The sequence below is a fragment of the Triturus cristatus genome, chromosome 10, assembly GCF_964204655.1.
Source record: "Triturus cristatus chromosome 10, aTriCri1.1, whole genome shotgun sequence".
Classification (NCBI taxonomy): Eukaryota; Metazoa; Chordata; class Amphibia; order Caudata; family Salamandridae; genus Triturus; species Triturus cristatus.
Window position 1 is genome coordinate 1,035,488,696 of NC_140593.1, and position 27,461 is coordinate 1,035,516,156.

Below are 27,461 nucleotides of genomic sequence, written 5' to 3' on the forward strand. Positions count from 1 at the left end.
CAATACGTCGATGATCTGCTGATCACCGCAAGAAGCGAACCGGAATGTGAAAAAGCATCACTGACAGTTTTACAATTTCTAGCCGAAAAGGGGCACAAGGTGTCCCCTTCTAAGCTGCAATTCTGTGTCCAGCGAGTTGTTTATCTTGGACACTCGCTGTCCAAGGAGGGAAGGCAGCTTACACCCGACCGCATTCAGTTAATAGCTAATATGCCAATACCCAAGACACAAAAGGAGGTGCGGGCTTTCATAGGCCTCACTTCATATTGTAGGCAGTGGATCCCTCAGTATGCATTTCTAGCAAAACCACTCATTCAGTTAACCACACAGGAGGCAGCCACATCGACTGTTCTCCCTTGGACTCAAGAACATACACAAGCTTTTGAAAGCCTAAAGAAAGCTTTATGCCAAGCACCTGTTTTAGCAACACCATGTTACAGAAAGCAGTTTACACTCTTTGTTACAGAACGCGAAGGTACTGCCTTGTCAGTACTCACACAGGATCAAGCAGGAGCACACAAACCATGTGCTTATTTTTCTAGTACATTAGATCCCGTAGCTCAGGCTTTGCCTGCATGCCTGAAATCAGTGGCAGCGACAGCCTTAGCAATCAGACAAAGCGATGCCATAGTGTTAGGACATCCATTGACAGTACAAGTACCACATGCAGTAGAGGTTCTTGTAAATAGAACGCAAACACAACACTTGACTATAGCGCGACTTACAGGGTACGAACTTACATTGTTTCAGCCACATATAGAAATCAGACGCTGTAACACATTGAATCCTGCCACACTTTTGCCAGTAACCGGAACAGACCCACTAGCCCATGACTGTATTGAAGTTATTACTGTAACGACAAAACCCAGACAAGACTTGACCGATGTTCCATTGTCCGATCCAGACCTGACGTTGTATGTAGATGGTTCATGTATGAGAACAAGTACAGGAAAGTTAGTGGCCGCTTACGCAGTCACAACAGATACTGAAGTCATTGAAACTAATCGTATAAATACTTTGTCAGCTCAAGCCGCAGAGCTTATCGCTCGGACACAAGCCTGTATTCAAGCCACAAATAAAAAAGTCAACATATACACTGATTCACGTTATGCATTCGGAGTTGTACACGACTTCGGCGTGCTGTGGCGAGAAAGAGGTTATTTAACTTCCCACGGTGCCCACATTCAGCACGGACCCCTCATTCATGCCTTATTAGATGCGATACATCTACCCACTGCAATATCAATTATGAAATGTAAGGCTCATACGAAGATTACTGATATCATTTCCCAAGGCAATGATCTAGCCGACAGAACAGCTAAACAGACTGCTCAAAGTCAAACCCCCGACATGACAAAGACAATAGTCCCGACACCGACACATTGCATGACAGTTAAAGATCCTACTCTTGACGTGATTGACATACAGACACATGCTACACCAGACGAAATAAAGAAATGGACTGAATTAGGAGGGATTCAAACGGACCAAGGATGGATGATGAAGGAAAAGTCTGTATGGTTCCTTCCTGATTCAATGGTCCAAGTTATAATTAACACAATACATAGTCCAGCACATCTAGGAGAAAAAGCTATGCTAGACAGCATTCAACACATTTGGTTTAATAAACATTTACGAGCAGCAGCCAAACAAAAGGTCCGTACCTGTATGATCTGTTGTCAGTTTAACCCAGGAAAAAGTGTTCCCGTAGAACAGGGTGGATTTCATCCTCCTAATCACCCTTTTGAAGTCCTACAGATGGATTACATCCAGATGGAACGATGTCGAGGATTCAAATATGTTCTCGTAGTTGTCTGCGCTCTGTCCCGTTGGACAGAGGCGTACCCAGTTTCAGATTACACTGCCCCGACTACTGCCAAACAGTTGGTTCGAGAATTCTTCCCACGATACGGTTTACCACGTGTTGTTCACTCAGATAACGGCCAGCCGTTCTCATCCGAATTAATGAAACACGTTTCACTTCTGTTAGGTTATCAGTGGAAATTCCACTGTGTCCGACACCCCGAGGCAGCAGGTCTCGTAGAAAGACATAACCAGATCCTGAAAATCAGATTGTCCAAAATATGCAGAGAGAAAGGTGTCGACTGGATAGTAGCGTTACCAGTTGCACTCTTTTACATGAGAATGGTAGCACACTCTCGAACAGGGCTATCCCCGTATGAGGTGATCTTCGGTAGACCACCAAATATGTGGGGGACGCCCGTACCACGCAAAATAACTGATGTTGACTGTAATATGCTGACAGATTACTTGGCTTCCTTGATGTCTGCACTACAATCTTGTCGTTCACAGGTAGCTGCAGCCTTTCCTGACAACACTGAGGTGAAACCCCATGACGTTGTTCCGGGTGATCTTGTCTGTGTGAGGAATTTCGACCGAAAGACTCAGCTGGAGCCCAGGTGGAAAGCACCCAAGTTGGTCCTGCTGACCACAAGGACAGCCGTGAAGATCGAGGGCCGCAAGGGCTGGATTCATTCAAGTCATATCAAGAAATTTCATGGACTATCCTCGGATATAGACATTGTGCCCTGCACTCCCTTACAGACTGATTCAAAACTTCCTTTGGTTGAAAAAACTGAAACCGAACTTTACAAACTAAAGCTTAGGCTCAACAAGTCGAGCAATTTGATTGTTTAAGTCCTCTCCAAGGTGAAGCGGTTGAATTGTCTCTGACATGTATCCCTTGGACCTGAGTAGAGAAAATACCCGGAAAATGTTGAAACGACAGGCGTATTGTAAATCACTGCGTAGCCACTGCATAGTGACATTATTAATTCTGTTTTTATTGAGTCTTTTAATAATTATTACAAGTATGTTGTTGCACATATATTACCCTATTCCTAGACATGTTTATAATGTTGCTGCTGAACATTCTTTTAGTGACTTACCTCCACATGAATTGTCTTATAGACTTGCGCTGCGCAATAACACTTTTATTAGTATGTTACATCATTCCCATCAGACTAGTAATGCTACTAATTGTTGGGTGTGTGGTCGGCTCCCTCCCTATCAGAATTATGAAGGAGTCCTGCCATTCTTTCCACACCCATTTACACACAATGGCTCCTGTGGAGCATGGTTTAGTTTAATCAATTCCATAGACTCAGACACAGCAGTTTACCAAGATCATTGGGTATGGGGAAACCTGAACCTAGTATTACTCAAGGTCTGCTACCCTGACAAGGAGGGTCGCCCCAAAAGAACAGGAACTGATCTAGAAAATGAAGTATATGGATTAGGTAATTTTACACCTAATCTCATGATTCTAAATGTCGTATCCGAAATTGAACTAGTCTTACCCACCATGTCAGTATTTCCAGCGAAGGGTGAATTGTGTGTAAGAAAGGTTGGTTCCATACATATGGGCCATAGTAAATGCACTACTATAGTAGAATTCAGTGATCAAGGCAAATCTTCATTTAGAGCTTCTCGCCATTCCTACTTTGTATGTGGTCAGACTGCATATATGCGTTTACCTCTAGATTGGGATGGTACCTGCTACATTGCATTCCTTTTGCCACCTGTTTTCCTAGCTCCTCCTGATTATTACAGAAATATTCATTTAGTACACAACAGAGAGCGGAGAGATCTCCCCATTGTCGATTACACTGAGACAGCATGGGACAAGTATGTAGATTTTAATAAAGGTATCTTTCCCTACATAGGTACCGTTACTAATAGTAAGCTGATACGTAGATTAACTAGAACCCTTGAAGCAGTAGTGAATGAGACTATTTCCGCCTTAGGCAATTTAACAGAAGAGCAGTCTGCTATGCGGATTGTTGTGCTTCAAAATCGTCTTGTCCTTGACGTCATCCTGGCTGATAGGGGCGGAGCTTGTAGGGTCATCGGATCAAGCTGCTGCGTATTCATACCAGAAAATTCGCCATCTGTATATAAAGCCATCACTCGCCTTCATAAGATTGTAAGCCAGATACACCAGAATGCAGGCACCTGGACTTGGTCCGGTTGGTTTTGGAGTGTATTATCTACCTTTGGATGGAGGGTCCTATCCTTCCTAGGTATTGGCCTTCTCATACTATTCAGTTGCTGCTTATGCCTGCAATGTGGACCAGCGATCTGTGGTCTGTGTGCCACATCGTGTATTCCACCACCAAGATTTCATTCGTCACGGAAGAAGAAAGAAGAACAAATGATGCTATATGAACAGATCAATGGATTAATGAAGATTGATATCTCTTGAAGGGCAAGTAGGGGACAAGGAGGGAATGTGGAAATATGGATTTTTCTGGTCAGTTATGTCCCCTATCTTGGACCCCAACGGTTCTATGTGCATATTACAAGTACATGTATGTTCCCTCCAGTTCCAGTTATGAAGACGCAAATACATGTGCGTCCAACGTCAACATGTCCTCTGTCAGATCCGCCATGAACGGGCCGGATATTCCATTCCTAAATATGAAAGGCCACCGGCTTTGTATGGCTCAGTTACTCCATTTTACAGTCCAGGCAAGTAGGCCCTGATTCTGTCATCAAAACTCTTCTTGCTTTCTGCCTCTGAAAGCTCCAGTCTGAGCCTGCATCTGTGACCATGAACTTTGTCTCATTCTCTGCGCGGCTCACGAAGCCTGACATCAGCCTATTCTCTGCCAAGAACTGTATTTCACCTTCGAATTATCTGTTTCCCCCTCAGCCGATGCATTCCTGCCTAGTAGTTTAAGTAAACATTCTTCCAGTTACCAAGCAAAAAGCCCGACTTCTCTGTCCTCATGCAAGTAATTCATAGCCCTGTTACCATGGAATATTTCTACCCCCTCGCATTTCAGTGTAGACACTTAGACGCTTGTACACGCACGCACAGTCAGTATAGAATAGATTCTGTCCGAGAGTCCTTCTTTCTTGGATAACATAGTTCTTTAAACATAGGATGTTAGATATGATTTGGGATTAGGTTGACTTGACCCCCCAGACTTTTTGTCTCCACATGTAGAGCTAAATGTCAAGTCCCCTTCACCCCCTAGTTACACGTCAATTACACGTCATACTGCTGCGCGCGCATCTAGGCCAAGTATTATCTTATAGATCCGCCTATAGGTGACATCATAACCAATTATGTTCCTTTTTACGCCTTATTACACCCATTTCTGGTTACGCAGAACAACTCGTCATTTTCCTTATCAATTGTTACGCCTATTGCATTCGCTTCATTGTAATGTATGTATTATAAAAGTCATTCCATGTCAATAAAGTATGTACTTCACTTCCTGAACCCCCGTGGTGATGGAACTTGGAGCAACCGATTATAATCGAGCACTGGAATAAAGCCCATTCCGAAACTCTAATATCACGGATTCTGCCTCTCATTTTACTGAGCTATTTTATAATGTTTCTGTATCAAATTCAGTCCCGGTAAAGGAATTTTATTTACCACAGTGTGCCCCTGTGAACATGAGTAAGTATCCCCGACAGTGGTATAGGGTATGCATCCCCGTCCTCCACTGCTACATGCGGGGTGAAATCATGTGGCCTGAACCAATAGTAGGCATATTGAGCCTGTGCACAGAGGTAATAAAGAAATAGATTGGGTGCCCCAAATCCCCCCCTGGCATACGGAAGAGTCAATGTGGTCCAACTAATTCTCACCTGCTTCCCTCCCCACGGCAGCCTTAAATGTTGTGTTTTAACTTTGGTAAAGAAATGACTGGTTAGTCTGATAGGAATGTTACAGAATAAATACAGGAAGCGAGGCAAAACCACCATTTTAACCACCGCAACCCGATCCGCAAAAGATAAAGGGAGATGTAACCACCTTTCCACCTGTTCCTCCAACTGATGTAGAGCTCTACCGTAATTCTCTTTTATGACTATCTCTGGATCCCGGTGCACCCAGACACCCAAGTATTTGATAGGTTCGGCCGTCCAAATCAGTGGATATTCTAAGGGGGGGGGGGCGGGGCCCTGTGCATAACGTTAATGGGAGTATCACTGATTTTTCCCAGTTAATAGTTAGTCCAGAAAAAAGACCAAATCTGATGCACTCTCGTAGCACTGGGGAGAGGAAGGTCTGCGGTTCCCATATAAAAAGGACCATATCGGCCGCTTACATAGAAATCCCAACCGGCCTCTGATTAAAATTGAGTGCTGTCTGCCTATGGCGCCGACGGAGGATACAAGCGAGCGGTTCGAGCATAAGAGCAAACAATAGAGGCAACAGCGAGCACCCCTGTCGAGTGCCTTTGTCTACCCTAAGAGGAGCCGAAGTGAGGCCACCCACTCTCACTCTCGCCAGCGTAAAAATACATTGGGAAGGCCCATTCTCCTGAGAATATGGAACATGTATCCCCATTCAATGGAGTAGAAGGACTTTGCGGCATCAAGCATGACCGCCGCGGCTTGGAGATCGGGATTTAAAATATGATACATGGCAAATATTGTGCGGAGGTTATTGGAGGTGGAGCGTCCCGGCGCGAAACCAGATTGATCCGGTAACACCATGATCGGGAGCAGTGGTTGCAGTCTAGTGGCCAGTATTTTTGCCAGTATTTTAGCATCAAGGTTTATTAATGATAAAGGGCGATATGATTCGCATAGTGTCGGATCTTTATCCTTTTTTTAAAAGAGTGATAATAAGCGCCTGCCTGAGTGATGGCGGCAGTATCCCGGAGTCATGAGCTTCCGCATATACCTCCAGTAAGTACGGGGAGATAATATCCACATATTGTTTATAAAATTCGGAAGTGAGCCCATCCGGGCCAGGGGCCTTGCCATTGGGAAGTAATTTAATGGCTTCCTTAATATCAGACTCCCCGATAGGCTGGCCAAGATATTCCCGATGGCCGTCCGCAAGCCACATACAAGCAACCTCCTCTAAATATTCAGACAGAGCAGCTTCCTCGCATGTGCCATGAGAGGCATAAAGCTCGCCGTAAAACATTCTAAATTGTTACACGATGTCCCGAGGTTGATAGTGCTCTTCCCCATTTCCGTCTACTATTTTATGAATATGATGATGGTGATCACGAAATCACAGCGTCTCAGCAAGCTTTTTACCGGGGCGTCCGGCCTCACCATAAGCCCTAGCCACATGTCGCTTCGATCTGTATCTTATCTCTGTGTCCGCCAGCGCATCATATTCTTTCAGTAAAGTGTGGAGCCTATCAAGAGGAGCAGTAGCCGGGTCTGTGCTATATTGCGCTTCAAGGGCACTGAGCTGTGTTTCAAGCTTCGCCAGCTGACCCCTGAGATCCTTCAAGATTCCCGAAGTGGTGCTTATACAAACCCCGCGAATTGTGACTTTGAATGCCTCCCACAAAATTGCTTGACTGTCCACAGTCCCCTCGTTTAACTCAAAATATTGCTTGATCGCCCGTCTAATTGTGTCTTCATAAATGGGATCTAGTAGTGCCTCTGCTCTAAATCTCCAGGTGAAAGGGAAGTGCGTGTTGGTTGGTATTTGGACTTCAAGCATTATAGGGTTGTGATCAGAAAGCATACGAGGTAGATTATACACCTCAGTTACCCATCCATTAGCGTCCTCATTTAATAACCAATAGTCCAACCTGGACCAGCTGTGACGTGCCGGCGTTACATGTGTACCCATTCTAACTGTTGCATTGCGTAGCCGCCAGACATCGACCAAGCCCATTTTTGCCATAGCATCCAGCACACACTGCGCAATTTTGACCGCGCGCGCTCCGTGGGGGTTGGATTTATCCAGGGACGGATCAAGGTGTGTATTGAAATCTTCTCCCCATAATATCGCAGCATCTGGCCACGTTCGAAGCACCCCCAGCAACTGCACATAAGTATATGGCTCATCCACCACTGGGCCATATACATTGAGGAGTGTAATCAGTGTTTTACCCAGCCTGCTCTGCATTAGTGCCCAACGACCTTCACTGTCAGTTTGTGTCCGTGTTGGAGTAAATGGTATGCCTTTCTTTATCAAAATAATAACCCCCCTGGCGTATGTTGAAAATGAAGAAGCAGCCCTGTGCCCTGCCCACTTGCGTGCAATACTGTTCTCTCTCTGCTTGGACAAATGCGTTTCTTGTAACAGGGCAATATGAATCTTGTGTCTATCTAAATACGCCAATACTTGCCTGACTTTCTTAGGGGTATTGAGCCCTCGAATATTCCATGTTATACAGTTGTATCTCTCACCCATTACTGCAGGTACATTGCGTGAGTCTGCATACAAGCATGTTAACAGCAAACACCATAAAAGCCAATGATGATCTGTGTCTGTCTCCATTGCGTGCAAAATAACAACAACCCCAACTGATGCAACAACCCTCTCCCACCCCCCGCCCACTTTGGCAATCCCAATTCGCCAAAGACAGTCCCTACAATACCCTCCCCACCCAACAAAAAAACATCGGACTCCTGTTACATGACGGGGTATACCCATAGAGGGGGAACGTAAGGTCGCGCATCACACTCCCCCTGTTAGCGGGAGCGGGCCGCCCCCGGCTGTACAGCCATTGCTAGACCTCCCCCCGCACCCGGAACCGACATATAGCCTTCACCTCCATGCCAACATCCAGAGCAGTCAGATATTCTCCCCTCAGCAACATTGATCCTAGTTATCAGTATACTCTTCTGCCCCGCTGTGCATGCCATTCAGAGGTGAGATCAGCAGCAGCACTTCCCAGCGTGCACCTATCAAAAGGAAATCCCTCAGCAGTGGCAATTTGCTTTAGACAACCCTCATATGAACATACATCACGCCAACGCCACCCCGAGCAACTTATCCAGTGTGTGCAATCTGGCCCAACCAATGTAAAATTAGCAAACAGGCAGCCGATTTCACCTCCCGTATCTGCAAACAAAAAACAGGTGCAACAGCATAGCACTAATATACAGTATTACTAGTCAATGTCTGAGGTGTGGCCGGGTCCTTTGTTCTTACGCCTCAGGGTTTTCGCATAGTCCATAGCCAGTTTCGGATTATTGAAGATTTTCGCCGCATTAGCCACACCAATACGCAGGCGTGCGGGGTGCAGCATGGCATAAGGCACCTGTTCCTGTAGCAACACTTTCTTTACACCTTGGAACTCTTTTCTTGCAGCTTGAACCGAGGCTGTAAAATCCGGATAGAACGAGAGTTCACTCCCTTGGAACTGAACCTTCCCCTTCTGGCGGGCCACACGCAATACTGTATCTCTATTTCGAAAGTTCAGAAGACGTGCAATAATGGGCCGGGGCGGCGTGCCCGGAGGCGGACACGCCACCAGAGATTTATGAGCACGCTCCACCACCAGCATATTGGACAGAGTATCCGGCCCACACATATCCCGAAATAGAGCTTCGACGTATTCCTCTAGCCGGCCTACATTTGTGGACTCCGGCAGCCCCAGTATGCGTACATTATTGCGCTGCGAGCGCGCTTCAATATCCTCGTTCTTGTCTTTAATAATCGCCACTATCTTTTGATGTCAGTCGTCTTGGCGGCCACTTGCCGCAAGCCATCTTCGGTGTCCGAAATTCTTTGTTCGGCTTCACCCAGACGGACCCCCTGTTTATCCAATTTGGCTGAGATAGTGTCCATGCGACCGTTAAGCGCCTCAATCTTACCGTCTATGGACTGCAGGCTGGATTGAATCGCCGCCAAGGTCTTCTCTAAGTCGGAGGGGGCCTGCTCCCGCATGTCCAATTCAGAGTCCGAAGCCGCAGTTTGCGTGGATTTGCCAGATTTACGCGAATCAAAGTTTAGTCGAGACTGATTTTTATCTGGCTTCCCCATTGTGATAGATGCAGTGGCCCGCCAAGACAGAGGATCCCCCAGGGAGGGACAAAAATTCAGATCCAGCTGATGTACAATGCCACCAAGCACACAACACTACAGCAGGGCGTTATAGCACCAAACCCCAATGCCAGCCCGTGTGGAAGCGCAGGCGTGGGGTGGTGTTGAAAGGGCACACTTACACTGTCACTTCTGACAATGGCGCACACACAGCTGGACCCAGCAAATCCTCACCACCTGGCCACTGCAGGAAGACTGTACCCAAACAGGAGGATCACTCACCGCCGGCCAGAGAGCTCGCAGTCTCCCTCCTCACGGCCGCTGATGAGCCCAACACAACCGAGCAGTGGCATCCAGGGCTGTTACTGTGCACCATATCCTTAGCGACAAGACCGGGGCAAGCAGAGTCGCGAGGGGACCATTCAGCAGGAGCAGGCAGCAGCTAGTATTCAGCAGGCAATAGTGGCTGCACCACGAGGCCTCAAGTGCTCCTCACCCCAACTCGTAAGCACCAAGGTGTACTGCAGGAGCAGAGAAGGGAGCGAGACTGTCAAATGCCCCAGTGGATGGCCGCGCCGCTCCTCCACCGCATAGCACCGCCAAATCAGTCACTGGAGTGCTCTCTTGCAGCGTTCGCCCCTCAGCGCGCAGCCCAGCGCGGCACCGCAAGCTGGCCGCTTGCGTGCGAGGCGCCTCCGGAGGCCAGATCAGAAAGCAGCAGTCAGCTCCCGTTACTCCCGGCGCTCGCTCGCGCACCGCAGGGGATCGGCTCTCCGGTCGTGGCCGCAACCTCCGGGGGTCCCGCAGCGCTCACCGGATAATCAAGGGCGTGTTTAACGGCACCCTAGGATCGCAGGAGGGCTCATCTCACCGCAATCGTCGCGCCCGTTACCAGGTCGCCGCCATCTTCCATGCGACCACAGCACACGTCGCAGTTCTAGACGGAGGGGCAGCGCCGTCCAGCAGATATCGAGGTATGTGACCGAGTTAGGGTCAAATCTTCAGGTCCACAGCTCCGGGTACTCGAGGGGCCACAGCAAGGCAGGATATTTGCAGGATAGTAACGGCGGCCGGCAGAGCTGCACTACGGTGCTGCCATCTTGCCGCGCGCCAGTCCACGCCCCCGGTACACAACCTTATATATTAATATTGCTTCTGTGAAATAAGGGAAGGTGACAATGCATGCTGATGAAGACCATATTCGGAATATACAGTTGGTAGGAAAGTAATCTGCTTATATAAGCGAATAGACATCAAAAAGGACCCGCCCGGTTATGCTCTTCTGCTTCCCCTGTACGTGTAGTGCACAAATGATACAGAAACCAATTGTTTTATGTGGTTTTATTCTTGGTTGTGGGCACCTCCGCCCATCTACTCAACATACTCCAGAGGGATTGTAACTTTAATAAGCCGATTATTGCAGTTACAAACTGGTTGAATGCTTAAATGACAATACAGGATGATCTAAGGTGGTGGCTGACATTCTGGAGAGGTAAAAACTGCTTCTTGTGAATCTACACAGCCCAAATGTAGACTATTACTAAAATGCAACAAGTATAGTTACTGACCTGTGATTTGGGGCGGGGATTGCGACAATGCACTTTCTGATACAGTAGATCAGGATACAAGGGCCACCCACACCTCTCAAAGGCCCAGATTGGCATTGTATCATATCATGGAAATGGTTCCACTAGTGGATGTTAAGAGGCTACTACACCCAGCTGATTCCAAGTACATCTTTTACTCTTCCATGCATGACACACACTCGCGTATAGACGTGCGGTTATTGTCTGGTAGCTTGGTGCCCCTACTGCATGCTGTAGAAATACTGCCCTCTACATTATCTCACCAAGCCCTTGCCAGAATGGTACTTAATATTGGTCCTCTGAGCCCTAGACAACTGGAAACTTAAAAGGTACGTAACTAAGAAATCAGGTATTCAGAACTGAGGTCCGGGAAGCCGTTATTTAATATCAAGGAAAATTAAGTTACAGAGGTGAGCATCCTGTGGGACCTGTTTAAGGCCAACATCAGAGAAAAGCTTAGGTATTCTGAAATCACTTTGGGGACAACTAGCTAAATTAGAGGTAAAACTTAAACTTCTGAATACAGAATAATGCAACACTAAGGATAAGACTGTATGACAAACTGGTGGAATTTCAGGAGGCAGCAGAAAGGGAAGTAGTGTACCTGAATAAACGGCCAAGAGCTCGAGTTTTTGGTGAAGCAGATAAGACCGCGTAGAATGCTGGTATTGCTAACCAGAAATCAAAATGAAGTGGGCCCCATTTTCTGTATTAAAAATAGAGACAGTGAACTAACAACAATCAAACAACATGTGTCATGCGTTTGAGAGTTATTATGCAAAGGTATACGACTCATCACTGGCTAAAACTAGTGCGGAAATAGACTCATTTCACCTTGAGCTGGGTGGATGGTGTGTTTAGGGAGCTACCTAAATCTCCGCTTACATTGGAGAGTATCAAATTAGCTATCATGGCGCTGCCCAGTATTATGTCTCCTGGAGGGGACGGTCTTCCAAAAGACTGTTATAAACAATATGCGGATTTGCAAGCGACCCCAGACTGCTGGATGTATATAGCGATGCACTGGAAAAGGGAACCCTACCCCTATCTATGTGGGAGGCAGTACTGTTGGTCTTACTGAAGCAGGGAAACAATCCCCAGGAATGCTCTTCCTATAGACCACTATCCATACTGTTGGCGGATAACAACATTTTTGCCAAGTTACTAGTGCGGGGACTGCAGCCGTAGATGGAATTTCTGGTATAATTATAAACCCTGTGCTGAGGGAGATTGTGTTATTTGATTGATGGATTCTCTGGACTCTGGAATAAACTGGCCTCAATCAATGATGTTCCTGCCGATGGACAATGCGGTTGCCCAGACTATGGAGTTTCCCTTAGTACGAAGATGGGCTGAAATATTTATGAATACATATAACAAGAGACATAACACAATCCGCCGCAACTTTGGGTTCACTTTAGAATTTCATAAAACCAGAGTGTAAAGGTGGGTGAAATTGCCTTTGTCAATGCTGGGAAGGGTCTCTATAATTAAAATGATAGTTTTGTGACAGTTTTTGTATATGTTGTTAAACGTACTGTCAGGGTGTTGCCACACTTTTGAGGCAGATTTAGCTTAAATTGACTTTTCCCTGTACTACCTGGTTGCACAGGCACACTATATTAAAAGCTGGATCGATCATACTTCCACACTGGGACATGTTAAAGTTGAGCATGCTACCTATCGTACGAAACTACTTGGCTGAGTCAGGGATACCTCACAACCTCGAAAGGATGATGTAGCCACTGTAGGAAGTACTGGTTATAGCTGGAGGATGCGGTCCACCTTCACTGGGTTTGCTACTTCTTTATCCCCCTGGTTACCACTGGTGGATAAATCGCTTCTGCTACGAAGGACATACGGTGTACTAAAGTATTAAAGAGGGTAGAACTGCAGAAGATGGGTCAATTGCTGCCTAGTGGTTCATTCTTAACACTACAGGAATAAAAGGAAATAAGGAGCCACTCTGGCCTGGAAATAAAGACATATATCAGACTTTGTGGCAAAATCCAGACTTTGTGTGTTTATTTTCCCAACCCTCTAGTTGAGTTTCAAATATTGATAAAGTACATAGAAATGGAGGAGGGAAGGGGTTTGCTATCGTTTTTATATATATTGGCAGGTTGTCGTCCCCGACGAATTACAAGCTTGATTCCGGTGAAAAAAGTCTCTAGGAGAACCGATTTCGGACAAAATTGGACCTTCTTTTCAGCACAGGTCAAACACATCTGATTTACAAATACAAACTCATACATTTTAAATATTGACATCAGAAGGGCGTGGCGAAGATGGCGGCCATGTAGAATGTCCAATATGTGCCTCTGCTTGCCAGATTCTACAATCCGTGAATTTAGCGGTGACCGCGGTCAAGCCTGCCCGAGAGGGGTTATTAAGCCCCAAGAGAGGGGTGGTCGATACTGCTTCACGGTCAAATACGCATATTGCCCCAGGAGCAATATCCAGCCAAAATGGCGTACGCGGGCTTGTGACCAGCTTGGGCCGCAAAACACACATTGGCAGCTATATGGCACAACAGCAATCAACACAGACCCCGCTACAACCGAGTGTCGCGGGCGCGCCCTGGGGCTAGGCGGGCCGCTGCAGCGAACAATGTACACTTCTGCTGCTGTGAACCCAGCCTAAAGCTAGGCAGGACGGCGCCCCCTCTGCTGCAGCGGAGTGCTGTGAACCCAGCCTAAAGCTAGGAAGGATGGCGCCCCCTCTGGGGGTTTCCTCTGCCTGCTGCTGACAGACAGGCGACACAACGGTACAACACTACCAGAGATTCCCAAACTGCAATGTGGAGGGGTAGGACCCTCCCACCACCACACCCTAATCGTTCTGGGATCTGAGACCAAGCCTTAGAGGAGCACATGCAGGATCAAAAAGCTGGTGGCCTGGCGAGACAGTTGATTCTGGGTGCGTTGGGCCTGGGGGCTTCCACCCATTATTGGTTTATGCCCTTGAGTGCTGCCATGGGATGGGACAATAGGTGCACCCCCCACATCACGAGAACTGGTACCCTCCCTGCCAAAAGCAAGGGGGGGGGCGCTGCTGAGCTGGGCGTCCTCTGGGGAGGATAGGTGGCCCGGGGGCAAACGCCACCCTCAACAAAGAGAGACAAGGTGCCTGCAGGGGCTCATCTGATGCAGCCCACCCCTGCCGCAGCTGCAGAGTACGGCGATGCCTCTGGCTAATATTTAAGAGGGGATAGGGGAGTCACCAGAGCCAATAATCAACTTTGTGCCACAGCACTCTGACCCAGAACATTCATCAATTGCCCGAGGCCACCCTACAAGAGCCAGTTGGGGACCCTGCTGTGTATGAGAGCTACAACAAAACAGTCTCCTGGAAGTGGAAGTCGCATTAAACTGCTAGGGGTTGTTGTGCCTGACATTCTCCCACGAACAACTTAGTGTTCAACTTGGCTGGGAGCTTCCTGGCACGCGGCCGGCGTATCCAGTAGGTGGAAGAGTACCCCCTGCTATCCAGATGTTCACTTCCAAAGGCAAGAAAAGCCACAATTTGCATGAAATGCTAATGCGCTCCACTAATACCTCTAGAGAGGCCCCCGCACCCACTGCCCCCTGGCTACCAAGGTCAATATGCAGTCCCGACTACACAGGTCTTCCTGCAGTCACTCTTCGATTACCTCAGGGCGGACCTACAGATGATAAAAAAAGATCTGTCGCAAGAACTTCAAGACATGAAGTACGACAGGGGCTCTCTAGGTCACACAGTGTCTTACCTAAAAGACAGCAAGACTGAGGGGCGAAGAAGTCAAGATGCACAAACAAGAAGTGCTATGACTCCAGAAATGCCAAGTCGACTGTCAGGCCGGCACGAAAGACCTGGAAAACAGGTCACGCCAGAATAACATTCGCTTACGAAGAATGCCAACCGGAGCTGAGAACACAGACAACGCGGGTTACGTAAGAGCCATATCCTGGGGTGCGAAGGGGGGACTCCTCTCCAACTAGATAGGGTCCACTGAGTCGGTCTCCCAGTGGGCAACACTGCACGCCCATCTGACATCCTGGTGTGCGTGCATGACTTTCAGCTGAAGGAGGAAATCCTCAAGAAAGCCAGAGATCTACAACCCCTCCAATTCTGTGGGCACCAGCTCTTGCTCTTCCAGGAACTCTCTGCAAATACCCTGCAACGACGTAGGACTTAATGCCTCTCACAGAATTCCTTTGAACCAAGGATGTCACTTATTGCTGGAGACACCAGTTCAGAATAGTCTTCCATTGAGAGGGTCAGCTGCATCATCTTTAAACTCTCCAAGTGGCCCGCCAAGTACTGGACCTACAGCCAGAGGATGACCAACATTCGCCAGCAGGGGTCACTGAAGGAATCCTCTTCATGGGCCTCAGGGCTCGAAAAATCATTACATTTTTACTAGCCCTGCAGGTCTAGTAACCTACAACCCAGACCCAGGCAAGCTCCCACAGGAATGCAAGGCAGCCTTGAATGCAGCACAGACAAGGCTTGAAGCTTCTACTGAGGCAACTTCAGACACCCTACCAAGTAGCGCACAGTCCCCCTCCCACCTGAACGGGGGTGATGAAAAATGGACTTCCTTCCCCACAGATGGGCAGTTTCCACCTTCCCGACCAAGCTTCACTCGACAGACAAGTTTTTGTCAATATGGACATGACTGTGGTAACATTTTTTGGGGGTTTTGTTAGGGAATGTTTACGTTTGACACGCGTGACACCAGGACAACCCACAATGTACATTTTCATACTGCTAAGGCGCACAGCATATTGACACAAGTCCCGGGTTTCCCCCTGTGTGAAGCATACCCCAATGTTGACCACATTACCTAGCCTCTTGATTATCACAGATAGATCTCAAGGTACTTGGCTTTAATGCCAGAGGCCTAAATCACACAATCAAGCGGGAGGCGATATTGACTCTTCTGTAACGCAACGGAAGCAACATATGCCTGCTTTAAGAGACGCATCTAGTATCACAAGATGAAGTGAGGATGAAGTCAAGATGGTTCCACCAACTATTTTGGTCCTCAAGGCTGAAAAAAAGAGGGGAATGGTCATTCTGCTTTCTCTGGATTTTGGAGGGGAGGTGTTGGGGAAATGTACTGAAATCAAAACTTGCTTCCTGTATAGCAAATAGATAGAGTGTCTGGCGTTAACCCCGGCCACTATATACCCTCTCAATGAGCAGTAGGAATAATTCACCGAGGAGGCCCTGTGGACACTTTGCAGTATTCAGATGCAGCAGTATTGGTAGGCGCAGACCTAAACCTAGTGATGAACAACGAATTAGACAGATCAGGCCAGCAATCCAGTCAGATCGGCGCTTGGTCTAAGGTGCCTGAGATGGCGGCCTGGTTACCTGTGGAGGCAGGTTGACCCCAGTGACAGGAACTACAAATTTTACTCCTCGGCACACAAGACCTACGCATACACATATTATATAGACCCTGGTCCGGGAGGTGGCAGTGACCCCATGTCTACGTCGGACTACACCCCCTTCACCCTGGTGTTGTGCGTGGACAAAGAATGCTCTTTTCCCAATGCTTGGAGATTACAAGATAGTCTCATCCAAAACACAAACAATGTCACTACCATAAATACAGCAATCTCTACCTATCTGCAGAACGACTACACTGGGAAGATGCCAATGACCACGCTATGGGAAGCACTGTAAACAGCAATCAGAGGGGACCTAAAAGCCTTGTTGGCTCAAAACAACTGACTGAGGAAGGAAAAGCAAATACAATTAGAACAGGCAGAAAAGGAATTAGGGACAATCCGGAAATGCACAGGTTCCCCTAGGGTATGTCACGAGCTTGACAAGGCATGTCGGAGCTCAAAAACTTGGACCTCTTGCGCCTTAATCACAAATTCTAGCACACTGTCTATGCTCCAGGAGACAGAAGAACACCACAGGCAAGATCAAGAACAAATGGGGGAAGGAGGTCACGGGGACAGACAAATAGCTGCAGTCTTCTGGGACTTCTACCAAACTCTCAACTCAGAGCAGGAATTGAATAAGGCCACGATCCCTACTTACCCTGATAAAGTCCTAATAAAGAGGCTCACCATAGAACAGTAGGGGTGTGGAATTTAATACAATATCCATTTGTCCAAGGACAGGTTGCTTCATAAATCTACTTGTCCTGTAACAAAATCCACTTGTCTCTTTGGTGCCATGTAGTGAACCGACAAATTACAGCAGCAACCTCATTACAAGAATCTGATATTAGCCTCTTTGATTATGCCAGAGTTCATACCACAGTTGAGTCTGAATACTAGCAATTCTCTTATATTGCCACCTTTCTGCAGAGCTACATACTGGGGCTAGAGGTAGCGGTAAGCAATAGTTCCCCCACAGCTGGAATGCCCTTTTGAGTATGTGCAAACCTGGTGTTTCACTTGGAGCTTCCACTTAGCTACCAGCCCCTGTGCAAATAAAGAACAGGCTTTGCATTTTGAAGTCTCCTCCTGAAAAAAACTGCACCACGCTGATATATGAAAAAAAAAAGCTTTTGCAATGCAATAGGTCGTGCATTTGCGAGAGTTTGATCTATTGACAATGTAAATGACAATGCCTTTTATTTATGTGTTGGTTTTTAAAACATAAATAAAAGGCATTGCCATTTACAATGCCAGTAGCTTAAACTCTCGCAAATGTGAGACCTATTGCATTGCAAATGCTTGTACTTCTATGTATCCCTCTATCTACTGACTGGCTTCTCTGTGAGTGACAGCATTCTGCTCTTTCACAAGGTGCATATCTGCACGCAACTTAGTTTTGTTTAGTGCCTGGAACTATTGTGGCAATGTGTGGTTTTTGAGACTAAAATGTCTTTGCTTTTGCCAATGTGTTATGAGAGCCCAGCAGCTCCAACAACAATAAAGTTTTACAAAAAACATGTCAAAACAGCACAGGTATTGACAAAACCAAAAAGCTGACCACCAATGGCATACCCATTGGTTTTGTCAATGCTGGTTTACTTTCATGTTTCCTATACTTTTGTTGAAACTGGTTTAACTGATTTTCTATTGCAAATAGTTTTGGGAAATACTAGCATGCATCAACACATTTTACTAAATGATGCTTCAAAGAAAAGGTACCTACATTTTCAAAGTAGTTTAACAAAACTTTTTTTCCTAGTTGCATTTTTTAATGAAAATATTTTTATGAAAGCAAAGAATCATCAATCTTGCTTTCATATTGTTAAACTTTGCAAATGCTAGTAATCATTTTTATACTGAAACCACAGTTAGCAGAGCAGTCTGAATTTGCATTTCCTTAGAGCGCTAACCCTAATAATAAAAGCTTTCTATTAAAGAACCATGAATACAAGTTCGAACAGCATTAACATATCAACACAAATATTCCACTACAGACATTCCCCTTCCATAATCCATAATGTGGTACTGTAATCTGGTAGCTGAAGGGTTTGTGCAGCCAGGGGTTGGGCCTTCTTGTCCGAAGGACAAAATAAACATGACAACTTGTTGTCCTTGACACCAAACAATAGGTCCTGGGTGTTGGGCTATAGAAATTCTACACCCCTGGAACAAGCAGAAAAACTGGAGAAGACAATCGTACTCTAAGAGGTGGTCTCTGCAATAGCCAGGCTGAAACGGTTGAAATGCACAGGCCCGGAGGCTTTTCGCCATTATTTTACAAAACGTTCTGCCACGCCCTGGCCCCCATACTCGTTAAGACTATTCAACACTTTCACTGACACAGGAAGTCTGACTCAGTCTATGCTCGAAGCTTCCATCACTGCCCTGCCCAAACCAAGGAAAGACGAGTTACTGTATAGTTCATATAGGCCTAGCTCCCTCCTTAAAATGGACGCTAAAACTCTTTATGAGTATCCTAGACACAAGTCTTAACTCATAGATGCCCGGCCTGGTCAAGCCTGACTAACTGTGCTCCCTCTCACACAGACAATGCAGAGACAGTACTTAACGCATATTACATATAATCAAAAAAGCCCACAGATCCAAGAAGATACTCCTACTAACAACAGATGCAGAAACAGTGTTTGATAGGGTTCATTGGTCTTATTTATTCGCTATCCTGAAACACTTCGGCTTTAGAGACAAATTCAAGTTGTTGGATCCAGAGCATCTACAGTTCCACATGGGCTAGGGTGAATGGGGTCTCCTCTGATTTTTTTTTAATACGAAGAGGAACCGGCAGGGCTGCCCTCCGTCCCTGCTCTTGTTCGCTCTCAACATGGAACCTTTTGTGCAAAAGGTCAGGACAGACCCTAACATTTCTGGGGTCCGTTCAGGGATGCAACGCATACTATAAACCTCAATGTAGATGACGTGATACTGGCACTTACTAATCCTGTGTCCTCTTTGCATGCCTTGGTAGCAGAGTTGCGTTACTGCGGAGCAATCTCGGGGTTCAGCGTCAATCTTCAAACATCTCAGATTCTTAACCTCTCAGTACCTCAACAACGCAAAACACAGCTCTGCGCCCACAAATCCATCGAGTGGACAGACTCACACATCCCCTACTTGGGAGTCTACATTGCCTCGTCTGTCTTCTGTAGAGCTAAGCTCAATTACCATAACGTCCTCACCCAAGTACGCTTCGAACTTAAGGGATGGCATCGCCTCAGCCTTTCTTACCTGGAAAGAACAGCTGCAATAAAGAGGACTATATTTCATTGGATCTTGTTCACATTCCAGGCCCGTCCACTGACAACCCCCCTAACACTTTGCAATCACTGCAACTCGAAATCAACAACTTTATATGGGATGTGAAGAGGCCATGCATGAAAAAACAGCTTGCTTAAAGGCCAACTGGAGAGTGGGAGGTTGGTTGGGGGGCTAGGGGTATCTCGCATCAGAGGATATTTCCAGGCTGCTCTGCTCAGGTTTCTCGTGGAATGAGTGAGCTTCTTCGTAAAAAAATTGGTTCTTTATGGATCTAGTAGTAGTTGGTTCACAAACACATATAGAAAATTTAATGGCTGTCCCATAAGTTTAAGCTAAGGGGTTTGAACTTCTCACACATCACGGGTACTACTATGAGAGTGTGGGCCAAGATAGCATTACAAAGGGCTTTAACCACACTTTCCTTCCCATGACACCCATTTTGGCCAACCCGGACTTAAACCCCCCAGGCTGCAGACAGAGTGAATCTGCCAGTGGCAAGAAGGGGCTTGCAAGAACATGGGATGTCTGTTCGAAGCTAATGGCATCATCCTCTTTGACAGCCTGAAGAAAGACCACAACCTCACTGAAGCGGACCGTTTCCACTTCTTACAAATTAGGCATCGGACAACGGACTCCTCCATCAGATCCCATGTGTTTAGGCCATTGACTTCGTTTCTAGAAATGGCTCTACCTGTAACACAGGAATAAGAGCCTCATCACAGAACTATATACCCTCTTAGTTCTACCCCCACCAAATGGGAGGATTTCAGAACAGAGGTGACGGAAGGGAGAACTGGGATGTACATTTACTACCAAGGAGAGGGAAGACATGTATTACAGGGCTTCACACACAGCGGACAATACATCTAGCACTGAAACTGCCATTAAGATAGTGGCCTATTGGTACCACACACCTGCCAGGGTACAGACATGGAGTGGAGCCCCGAATATAGGGGGGAACCGAAGCCCCTTAATACACTTACTATGGGATTGCCTAAGGTGTTTAGGTTCTGGGGAAAATTACTGGACAATGTCGCTATGGTCTTTGGCATGCAAATTCCCCACTACCCACTGTATTACCCCGCCAGGTCTACCCATCCCTGTGACCTATCCATTCAAATCCATGTGCGGTCGACAGAGAATAATAATAATAATTGTGAGACTTGTAGAGCGCGTAGGTACTTTAAATGAAGTTTCCCAGCGCTGAGGTCCAGACTCCTGTGAGAGAAAGCGCAAATTACCATGAAGATCAGCCAGACCTGAACTGCCAGGTTTTTTTTTTTTATTGTTTTACGAAATAGAGCTTTAGAAAGATTTTAACAGACTGACAGGGGATGAGTTCCAAAGTTTGGGCACCAGATAGCTGAAAGGGCTGCCACCAATTTGAGCTCGATTCACAAGCTTAGCACCAGCAGATCCCATATTTCTGGATGGTACATGGGGCTTGATGAATGCTCAGAGATCGAGTGGGCAATTGTTGGCTAAGGCCATGAAACAATAGCAAAGGGGTTTGAAAGAAGTGCTCAGCTTTAACGGGAGGCAGTGCAGCTTAATAAGCATGGCCCCAGTGGAGGCACATTTTGGGAGATTAAGCAATAGGCTCGCCGCAGCATTCTGTGCATGCTGAGGTCTACCTGGTGGCCCTCGCTCCAAGAGAAGTACATCAGGCTATCCTCTCCCTCTGCAGCACAGACAGGGTCCCGGACTACACAACATTATTATATAAATTGTGGTTTATTTTGGGCATTGAGAAGCTGACTTGCCCCACATATCTCAAGCTGCCTCACCAGATACCTGATCCCCGGACAAAGGGATTTCCAAGGACTAATACTCCTGGTCCCGGATCGAGATACGGTGTTGTAGGCCACAGTTGGGGGCCATGTAAGAAACAATAACGCAGTGCTAATTATTACCTGATAGCTTAAGAGTGTGTTTGGGGCGAAGGGCGGGAGGTTGCTGGGTTTTGGTTCTCATGTCATACAAATTTCATGTGCCGTCAGCCCCTGGGCTGTAGATGAAGATGCTATGTACTGAATACGTGACTTTAGTTTTTATAAAATCAATAAGCAGAATTGTTCCATACATATTTACTTAAAACCTACTATACTCCGAAACATAACGCAAGTCCAAGTTTGGGTCACAAAGCTGGGCAGAATGCAAGAGATGTGGGCTTGAATTTGCTTCGTTCATGCACATCGTGCTAATGCCTTAGGCAGTGGAACTCTTAGAAATGCATTTTTGGAAACAACAAATTTAATGATAGTTGCAACTGAACCCTGAGCCTCAGACGGTATTGCTGGGAAGTATATATCAGATACCAGCCGCCAACCGTAAATTTGTGTTTTTAATTCTACTTTTGGCCAAGTGTAGGGTGGCAATGTTATGGATGGAAAAGAATATGCTTACCATTGATTAAACGTACTTAGATATTGTGCACTGTTGTGACCAGGTGGAATTATTTAGTGAGGAGCAACATCCCAGAGCACGTCCCCGTGATTTCTGCTCACTCTTTCACACATATTTGATGTCACAGGTAGATGGGGAGGAGGTAGACAATGCGACCTCGAAGATAGATAAACCCTGCTCATCAAACACCAAGGAAAACACAAAGAAGAAAATGTAATGGACTTAAAACCCACTCTATAATTTTAGACATTTGCAATAATGTACCTACAAGATCAATAAAAGGGAAATTAAGCTATATGCAATAAATGGAGTAATGTGCGTGCCTTGTTGTCAATCAATACTCCCTCTAGTCATCCTTACAATGTAGGATAATATAGGCACAATGATGTATGCTGTAATGCTGAAATATATGTTGTATCTGTTGGGGGGAAAATAAACTTAAAATAAAAAAAAAAAAAAGACAAAGAAAATGCATGCAATGCCATGACTACATGACTAACGTAACTTATTTACACGTTAAAATATCTCTTTTTACGCACAGGCATCGTTCTTTCTCTGCCCACTAGCTTTTACAGTTTTTTAACTCTGCTCTCTTCAGTGGTAAGTTATTATTTAAAAATGTAGTTTCCTTTTGTGCACTTCATGTTTTTGCTTTAAATTCACGACATCATATGAAATGGGTTTTCCCAAACTATTCAATTTTCTTCCCTCCCGCCCCAAAAAGTATGTACTTCCACAGGGCCTTCATTCAGTGAATAGAAAGCATATGCCCAAACTAAGAGAAAAAATAGAATTGGTGGAATTTTACATTCAGAAGGTGCACCTACAAATTTTCATATTGTTCTGGTATGCAGGATGGCAGCAACCTCAAGTTTAGAGTTGGGGCATAATTGTATATTTTTTCTGGGTATAAAACATGAAAAGGTTGAACATCCACAGAAGTGCAAATCTGAGTGTTACCATGCCTCTTGCAGGTAGCATCCCAACCTGCAAACAAATTTAAAATTGCCACGTTAAAGTCCACCGTTCAATTTCTCCAATGTATATTTGTTTTGCAATCTTTCACTAGCTTCTGAGTGGTTTCTAGTCCATCTTTATACTTAGGGAAACGTGACGTCAGCATTGGGCACTTTAGGCTTTACTGGTTATGTGTTGAGTAATAACACAATTATCTTGTTCTGCCAGTTGCATATCTTCATAAGTTTCCCAGTATTCCTTGTGGTCATGCCATGACCTTCTAATATTGGCAGTCCCATCAGACTCCTTACATTGACAACTAGATGACCCCTCTTCTGTTTAAACCCAAGCCCTCTCTTCATGAACCTCTTCTTTTTAAGGTTTGATATTTATGGACATTGCCTCTGTACATGCCCAGGCCTGGTGAAGCCACCATAACAGTTATTTTCTTTCAACTACAATTAAAGAGAATTTTAAAAGAAATTAGGAAAGGGGTTGCTTTGTGTCATAAAGGATATTCATTATGACATAGGCTTTGCTAATAGCTGTAAACATGGAACTATAGACCTCCATTCACGTTTGATCCTGTATTAACCAATGTACATATAAAGTAAGCCATCACAATTGCCTCTTTTGGTATCTAGTGGTAATATCCATAGACAATTTGGTTATGAAAATTACATTATTCTACCATACAATTGAACACATGAGTCTCATGCTAGGCCCAGCCTAGGTCCTTAAAAGGGGGTGTGTGAATAGGTGCAGATCAAGGTTTCGTAGCATAAAGGGACCAAAGAATGCATTACAAGGGTTTTAGCACTTGCCACTAAAGCTATTAATGCTAGGACTACAGGGTTGAGGTTTGGAACCATGCCAGCTAGTCAGGCCTCCGTATTGGCACACCTTAAAAAAACCTTGATGTATTCTTATACATGCATTTTGGTGTCAAAGAGGTTTTGTCCACCTTCATGCCAGCTTTGCAGATGGTATTATAGAAACGTTATTTAGAAGTCCACCAGAGAAAAAAAGAATTAAAGTGGCAATGATGCATAGAAAAGAAAGTGGCTTTAGTTAGATTGTGGTTTAAAGAGACAGAAGGTATGGGCACCACGAGTTAATAACATCTGTCCGCATACTGTAAGAATGTAAAAAAGCGAATCAAAAGCATTACAACCTAATCAGAACGTAATAGCTCAGAATAAAGACAAGACAGTAGAGCAGTAAGCTTAGTAAACATTTGATGAAAATGGTGAAAAGCAAGTGTTCTGTGCAGTAGAGGAATCCACTCAACAGCACAGAAAAATGTACTGGCACAGTGGGCGAGACTCCAGTGAATTAATGTTTCTAGAAGCATTAAAGGTATTTGCTCAGTGGCTATGTGGAAAGACGGCAGGACCATCAGATTGTATCTTGGGGTGTCTCGAGTGAGGGTTTAAATGTAGGCCCAGACAAGAACCTAATGATAGGACCTAGAGATACAGTCAAACGACAGGGCTGAGAGTTCGCAGCAGTGAAGCACTGACAGGAGCACAGTAGTCGGGAACTCGCATCCTTTAACAAAAAATATAGAAGACGAAAGGAGAAAATCTCACCACTCCAATATTCTCCAGAGTGCTGCATGTGAGTAGTGGATCAACAGAAGAGCCCTTTACACATTAGCTGATACCCAAGAAGCATATGCAGGAATTTCTCTTCATTGTTCGCTGAATAATAAATCATAAATGTAAACCGTTCTAAGAAGTAACCATCTATTGCCAACAGAAGTGGGAGTGGAAGACATCCAGGAGGTATGCTCTGTGTACCAACCGGTTAGACATCTTTCCACTAAACAATAACATTCTTTTTCAGCTTTACTTTGGGAGGCAAAACTAGGGAAATCATGCCACAATCTCCCCCTAAACTGAATATCATGAAGTAGACAACTTACACCATGAAGAGCAAACATGTGTGACTTCTGATCAATCCCAGCCCTCGTTCTTTCAAGCATTTCCACATTCAAAACTGTGAAGGAAAAATAACAAAGTAAGCACAACACAATATTCCATTTCTGACAATTAGGCTTATATTATTTGCTGTAGCAACAAGATTAGTAGGTTCCTTCTGATGAGAACTGCAAGTGAATACTGCTCTGCGATTCAGTGAAAATACTGCTGCATGCTTTTCTAAAACATCTACCAACATATTTCCCAACATTTGAAGCATTTTAGAAATCCCTAAAAACATAGTTTGAGAATGTTCACCATAACAACAGGCATTTGCAAAGCCAATAGGTGTAAAATTCAATTGTGTTTTTTAAAAACAAATTTGTAAACACATGCAATAAATACCCATTTAAATTGTGAAAGTAATAGAAAGTCCAAATGTTGTCTTCTAGAGGATGCATACTTATGCGTAAAAAAAAATAAGAAAAGACCTATTGCCAAAATGAAGAAAACAAAATATCAAATGAAAGATAAAATGAAAACAGATTGGCTCACGCGCCTCAGCATTGACATGGACTACTTTTTAAGCAAATGTCAAAAACAAAATGACGTTACTCCGTGCAGAGGCCCAACGATTGAAGTGGGCTAACCCACTCACTACCTCATGCTGTTAACTGTGGTGGGCAGAAATAAAACGAGAGTAATATTTGAAAAGTCCTCTGGATGAAGAGGACTGGAGAGAAAGAGAGAGAAAAAGTGTGTGTGTGTGTGTGTGTGTGTGTGAGTGAGTGAGTGATTGAGTGAGTGAGTGTGTATAGACACACACAAAGTAAACTCTATATGCATGTGTTTAAAACAAGTTTGAGGACCCCCCTCCTTCCTTCCTTCCTCTTGCCCCTCATTAGACAAATCACCTCAAAACTTTTCAGGAGGGAATAGAGATGGATGAACTTTTTGGGAAAGATTTGCCAAACAACACCAAAGTTATTAGCAAAACAAAAAACTCTATTCCTATGGAAACCTTGAGCTAGGTATATCTACACAATGGTGACATGGTGGCCACTGTGAGAAAGAAAAAAAAATTACACACACCAAACATAGTATGTAGGCCAGACCTAAAAGGTTTGCACGTTACTTTTAGTTACAACGCTCTGTTCAACAGCAATATTTATAGAGTGGGTGTAATAAAAATAGGAAAACAGCCATGCAGGAGATAGTTTTGAAAAAAGAAACAATTTGAAACAATTTGGGTCCACTTAAACAGTTGTGCCTGTTAAGAATCCGTGCAAATTACGCTTCTTTGTGGGTTTTTGCAGGGGTTTATTATAACCAGGTTTAATCTTGGGTAAATTTCATATGTTAGTGAGTTTCTTTGACCGACTTTACCGACCAGGTATCAATGTCCATATGGCATTACTGACAAGTCACTTATCGACGTCAGACTTTTTGTTCAACCTGGTTGCTGGATAATTTTCTGTGGCATTACAAGATCTGTTTTTGTATCCACGAAGGGCTTTAGGCATACACACTTTAGCAATATTACCAAAGGTCTTTGCGATTTGGAAAGCCTGGAGGAGTTTGATTTTGGGGGGCGGATGGTTACATGAAGAGTGCTGTGACTGAACTTGCTTTGTATTGTCCAAACCCGATCAACGACCTGCTCCAATCTGGAAATATTATTTATGTGTTATTGGAATCTCTGTGGCAGCATGGATAAATTGTAAAGAAATATTGATACACAATTCAAGCTTGTTCAGTATGGTAGCCACGACAGGAGACCGTTGGGAGTGCATCTGAAGGGGGAAGAGCCGTACTTGACTTGCCCGCACCGCTGGGGACTCCAAAACCTACCATCCTCCTTACTTGGGCGTGAAGGCGTCCCGCTGCGTTTGTAGCCGCGACAGGGGACCAGAGACCGTTGGAGCGCATATGAAGGGGGAAGAACCGTGCTTGACTTGCCTGCACCGCTGGAGACTTCAAATCCCACCATCCTCCTACTTAGATGCGCACAAAGCTCAAAGGCGTCCCGCGGCCAAGGGCTGGCCTGTCCACGCCTTGGCTTCCCCCTCCAACACCTGGAATACTGGCTGAACGGTACCTCCCTCCTTATAGATGGCAAAATGAAAACAACATTCAGGAGGAGAAACTATAAACACGCTGGACTCCTCCTTACTGAGGGCGGCTGATGTTCTAAGGAAATTGA

At 45.3% G+C, this 27,461-nt stretch overlaps 1 protein-coding gene across 4 annotated transcripts in view; it reads right to left on the reverse strand.

Moving 5' to 3' along the window:
- Positions 1-27,461, reverse strand: part of DCUN1D3 (defective in cullin neddylation 1 domain containing 3) — a 117,882-nt gene that overhangs the window by 62,045 nt on the left and 28,376 nt on the right. For all 4 annotated transcript variants that reach the window (XM_085629102.1, XM_085629103.1, XM_085629099.1 and 1 more), the window contains exon 2: positions 25,264-25,337. The gene's annotated coding sequence lies outside the window, so the exon portion shown is untranslated. The remainder of the gene's footprint in view (positions 1-25,263; positions 25,338-27,461) is intronic.